At 46.5% G+C, this 6,000-nt stretch overlaps 1 long non-coding RNA gene across 2 annotated transcripts in view; it reads left to right on the top strand.

Moving 5' to 3' along the window:
- Positions 1–3,109: 3,109 nt before the first annotated feature.
- Positions 3,110–6,000, top strand: part of LOC134929016 (uncharacterized) — a 46,130-nt gene continuing 43,239 nt past the window's right edge. For both annotated transcript variants that reach the window (XR_010178208.1, XR_010178207.1), the window contains exon 1: positions 3,110–3,234. This is a non-coding gene — a long non-coding RNA (uncharacterized LOC134929016). The remainder of the gene's footprint in view (positions 3,235–6,000) is intronic.

Genomic DNA, 6,000 nt, shown 5'->3' with positions numbered 1-6,000 from the left:
CATGTGCAGGCGGCTGGATGAGCACCGGTAAGTATAGTACCAGTGATACTCGTCACAGGGACACCTGCTTTTCGAAGCAGCTGTCCCCACCCCGTCCACCAGTGATGAATAGGCCCCTAAGAGGATGATGCAGAGACTGAAACAAACACAAATTTGTAGATCTTAAAAACTGCTATTGCAAGATGTGTGCTGGCCAGCAACAGCATCATACACTTCTTGGGTACACCAGCACAGATCATATACATCTCTGCCCATGTTTGTAACCCCGTGTTTTGCTTACAAAACACGCATTACCTATGACAGTATGCATCTATACAGCCCTCTCTAATACATCATATTCAATTTGCTCTCTCTGGTACACAAAGAAATAAAATTGCTAAAATACGCATATAATATTTAATGCATTAGCAATGATGAAAGCACCATCAACCAGCCAATCAGAAGCAGTTCGCTATTGCTGGCAAGCATCGTGGTCATCTTCTGGGATTTGCACTTGGCCTTTACCGTCCGCAAATAATACAGTTTAATTTTTTTTAAACAGTTAGTACAAATAAACAAATAGAAATGCAAAGGCCACCTGAACAAGAATGGCAACTCCATGTAGTCACAATAATGCATAATCATAGAAAAGAGTTAGTGACAATAAACAATAACAATCAGGGCAAAAATATAAAACATCAAAGATCAATCATTTTATTATTTATTATCAATTATTTATATAGCGCACACATATTCTGCAGCGCTTTACAGAGAATATTTGGCCATTCACATCAGTCCCTGCCCCAGTGGAGTTTACAATCTATATTCCCTATCACATTTACACAAACACACATTCACACTAGGGTTAATTTTGTCGAGAGCCAATTAACCTTCTAGTATATTTTTGCATTGTGGGAGAAAACCGCAGCACCTGGAGGAAACCCACGCAAGTACGGGGAGAATATACAAACTCCACACACTTAGGCCATGGTGGGAATCAAACACATGACCTCATGCTGTGAGGCAGTAATGCTAAACCCATGACCTCATGCTGTGAAGCAGTAATGCTAAACCCATGACCTCATGCTGTGAAGCAGTAATGCTAAACCCATGACCTCATGCTGTGAAGCAGTAATGCTAAACCCATGACCTCATGCTGTGAGGCAGTAATGCTAAACCCATGACCTCATGCTGTGAGGCAGTAATGCTAAACCCATGACCTCATGCTGTGAGGCAGTAATGCTAAACCCATGACCTCATGCTGTGAAGCAGTAATACTAAACCCATGACCTCATGCTGTGAGGCAGTAATGCTAAACCCATGACCTCATGCTGTGAGGCAGTAATGCTAAATCAATGACCTCATGCTGTGAGGCAGTAATGCTAAACCCATGACCTCATGCTGTGAGGCAGTAATGCTTAACCCATGATCTCATGCTGTGAGGCAATAATGCTAAACCCATGACCTCATGCTGTGAGGCAGTAATGCTAACCATCACACCATCCGTACTGCCCTATATCATGACAACCAGATGTCAAGGACTGCCAAGGCAGCCAGATGATCAAGACAAGTGCATCTACAAAAAATAAAAGTAAACAAAGGGCACAGAAGGAAAATGTACAATACAAAAATACATCAAACTAATATCAAAGTGTAAGGGCTGTAACACACTGGCCGGTTTCTCCCGGATGGCAAAAAGCCGGACAAAGTTTGTCCGGCTTTTTGCCATCCGGGAGAAACCGGCAGAGTCTCGCACACAGGACGGCTTTGAGCCGTGTGTGATGCTGTGCGCATGCGCAGCATCAGACACGGCTTCAGAAAAAACCGTTGTGTGTGAAAGCTCCCCTTCACACACACGGTTCACTGGCTGCAAAGACGGCCCGGCGGCCGCCCGGCCGCCGGACCTTCCAGTGGTGAGACCCGGCTGCAACCCGGCAGCCGGGCCGGGGCCGTGCAGTGTGAAGGGACCCTAGCCCTCACACTGTTAACTACAATGCCGGCACGGGAAAAAGCCGTCCGGCTTTTTCCCGGCCGGCAAAAGCCGGGTAGTGTGTTTCAGCACTTACACCCCTCCCCACCTCCTTCACCTCCTCCCTAAGTCTCAGAGCAGCAAGAAACATGATACTAGATTGCAAAAGTAAGAACGATGTACAGTAGTTTCAAACAACTAGAATATTTTAATTTGAGTCAAGTCACTGTACACCCCTCACTTTTTATGAAAACAAATGACACCTTTTTAAATATTTTGTTGCATGCTTCTATCTAAATACAGTTGCTGTAATAAAGCAGTTTTGCCTGCCAATAAAAAAAGGTATCTGGATGATAGGACGACAGTCAAAAGGTTGACAGTCAATAAGTTGACACAGTATGGATGACATGCATATTTGACCATACGGTCAAAAGTTCGACATGTTCAAAAGGTTGTTGTGACATTGGCCGACACGACATATAGTCGACTCAGTTTTTTATTTTTCAACTTTTTCATACTTTACCATCCACATGGACTACGATTGGAAACATTAACCCGCCCATGAGATGAGAGAGTAATTGGGGTTTTACATTATGTGCCAAAACCAACAACTTGACACAAAAAAAACCCATAGAAAACTCATGTTGACCTTTTCATGTGTTGACCATTTCCGTGTCAACCTTTTCATTGATTCAACCTTTTTTTCACATGTCGACCTTTTATGGTCGACCTAGAAGACACTGTTGACCTTTTTACTATTGTCTTATTGACCTATAACTGATAGAAAAGGAGTAGAAATTGTCCAATTTCATAAAATAATGTATTAGCTATTTCTTAGCTACTGTCACCGTGAAGATGAGAAAAGGGATGAGTTACATACACCCAGGGCCGTAACTAGGTGTGTGCCGATGGTGCCTTACCCACAGCGCACATGCACTGAAGGCGCACCATCGGCAGCACCCCCACCCCGCACATAGCCGCAGCAACTGTCAGCAATGTCAGCGCTATAGAGCATTTTTCCGCGTGGTGCTACAGGCAGTGAAAATGAGCGGGTCCCGCAGGATGCACTGTCTCACCACCCTGTGCGTCTCAGCCAATACGGTTCCATTGCCCTGTCTCTTCATCCAATCGCTGGCGGCAGCGTCTCCTCTTCCAATTGCCGCCGACATCATTTCACCCATCCAGAGGCGGACTCACAACCTCCGCCCATCACACCGAGCCAGACTGCTGACCACCTGAGAGCGGCACCCGGAGGACAGGCTGAGGCCAGGGGACGCCCGGCTGAGGTGAGCAGGACAGCAGCACGTACGGTAGCATATGTCAGGCAGGGATGAGAGGAGTTTCACCTGATTGCCCTCACGCAGGGTAGAGGACTCTGTTACCATGTCAGGACAGGTGAAGGGGTGATGAGGGGGCAGGAGCAGGATACATTGGGGGAAATGTAGCAACCCTGTCCTGTGCATCCACCTCTCTCCTGCTGGCCACTGGAGCCGCGATCTTAGGTCTCTGAGTCCCGCCGGCGCCTGCATCCTGCCACTGTCGCCTCTGCAGGGGACTCAGGAGTGCTGTCATAACTGCCAGCTCCCAGGTCAATGCCTCCTCTGCCATTGACAGTGTACTGTGGATGCTGGGTCACAGACGAGGGTGAGTATAACACACTTTCACACTCTCTCTCTCTCTCTCCCCCTCCCCCCCATAAAAGGACAGCCTGCCTAATGTATAAAAAAAGGGGGGACTGCCCGCCATAATGTGTAAAAAAGGGGGGACTGCTTGCCATAATGTGTAAAAAAGGGGGACTGCTTGCCATAATGTGTAAAAAAAAGGGAGAATCTGCCTGCCATAATGTGTCAAAAAGGGGGAATCTGCCTGCCATAATGTGTAAAAAAAAAAGGGTGACCCTGCCTTCTTAATGTGTAAAAAGGGGACTCTGCTGCTGTAATGTGTAAAAAGGGTGACTCTGCTGCTGTAATGTGTAAAAAGGGGGCTCTGCTGTTGTAATGGTAAAAAAAAAGGGGGGGGGACTCTACCTGCCGTAATGTATAAAAGTGAGCTCTGCCTGCCGCAATCTGTAAGAGGGAGCTCTGTAGCCACGCCTCTTCCCCATGTAGCCACGCCCCTATATTTTTGCGCGCACTGGCCCTTATTTGTATATAGAGGGGGGGGGCGCCGATGCTGTTTCTTGCACACAGCACTAAAATGTCTAGTTACGGCACTGCATACACCTACCCAGTAAATCCCAATTGGAAAAATTTGCACATAGCATTGGCAAATGGTCACTTACAAGATGCAACTTGTAAACTTCATTAATAAAGTGCATAACTTTCTCCCAAATCTTTTTAATTTTCCCGCATTACCACATGTTATGCAAAAAGGATGAATTTGAATGTCAGGATTTCAATATACACTGCTCAAAAAAATAAAGGGAACACTTAAACAACACAATGTAAATCTAAGTCAATCACACTTCTGTGAAATCAAACTGTCCACTTAGGAAGCAACACTGATTGACAATCAATTTCACATCCTGTTGTGCAAATGGAATAAACAACAGGTGGAAATTATAGGCAATTAGCAAGACACCCCCAATAAAGGAGTTGTTCAGCAGGTGGTGACCACAGACCACTTCTCAGCTCCTATGCTTTCTGGCTGATGTTTGGTCACCTTTGAAAGCTGGCGGTGCTTTTACTCTAGTGGTAGCATGAGACGGAATCTACAACCCACACAAGTGGCTCAGGTAGTGCAGCTGATCCAGGATGGCACATCAATGCGTGCTGTGGCAAGAAGGTTTGCTGTGTCTGTCAGCGTAGTGTCCAGAGCATGGAGGCGCTACCAGGAGACAGGCCAGTACATCAGAAGACATGGAGGAGGCCGTAGGAGGGCAACAACTCAGCAGTAGGACCGCTACCTCCACCTTTGTGCAAGGAGGAACAGGAGGAGCACTGCCAGAGCCCTGCAAAATGACCTCCAGCAAGCCACAAATGTGCATGTGTCTACTCAAACGATCAGAAACAGACTCCATGAGGGTGGTATGAGGGCCCGACGTCCACAGGTGTGGGTTGTGCTTACAGCCCAACACCGTGCAGGACGTTTGGCATTTGCAAGAGAACACCAAGATTGGCAAATTCGCCACTGGCGTCCTGTGCTCTTCACAGATGAAAGCAGGTTCTCACTGAGCACATGTGACAGACGTGACACAGTCTGGAGATGCCAAGGAAAACGTTCTGCTGCCTGCAACATCCTCCAGCATGACCGGTTTGGCAGTGGGTCAGTAATGGTGTGGGGTGGCATTTCTCTACCGAGATGAGATCCTCAGACCCCTTGTGAGACCATATGCTGGTGCGGTTGGCCCTGGGTTCCTCCTAATGTAAGACAATGCTAGACCTCATGTGGCTGGAGTGTGTCAGCAGTTCCTGCAAGACAAAGGCATTGATGCTATGGACTGGCCCGCCCGTTCCCCAGACCTGAATCCAATTGAGCACATCTGGGACATCATGACTCGCTCCATCCACCAACGCCATGTTGCACCACAGACTGTCCAGGAGTTGGCGGATGCTTTAGTCCAGGTCTGGGAGGAGATCCCTCAAGAGACCATCCACCACCTCATCAGGAGCATGCCCAGGCATTGTAGGGAGGTCATATAGGCACATGGAGGCCACACACACTACTGAGCCTCATTTTGACTTGTCTTAAGGACATTACATCAAAGTTGGATCAGCCCGTAGTGTGTTTTTCCACTTTAATTTTGAGCGTGACTCCAAATCCAGACCTCCATGGGTTAATAAATTTGATTTCCATTGATAAGTTTTGTGTGATTTTGTTGTCAGCACATTCAACTATGTAAAAAACAAAATATTTAATAAGTATATTTCATTCATTCAGATCTAGGATGTGTTATTTTAGTGTTCCCTTTATTTTTTTGAGCAGTATAGTTTTCTTATGTGTATATCAGTCTGTGTCCTGATCTTCATCCGTTTGCAAAACTGTACTCAGTCTATGTTAGTACTGTCCTGGATCATGTGAGCGTAAGAACTAGAACCATGTAACTCTGCATA

The sequence above is a fragment of the Pseudophryne corroboree genome, chromosome 5, assembly GCF_028390025.1.
Source record: "Pseudophryne corroboree isolate aPseCor3 chromosome 5, aPseCor3.hap2, whole genome shotgun sequence".
Taxonomy (NCBI): Eukaryota; Metazoa; Chordata; class Amphibia; order Anura; family Myobatrachidae; genus Pseudophryne; species Pseudophryne corroboree.
The sequence above is the reverse complement of the archived record's forward strand: the minus strand, read 5'-3'. Positions and strand labels throughout refer to the sequence as shown.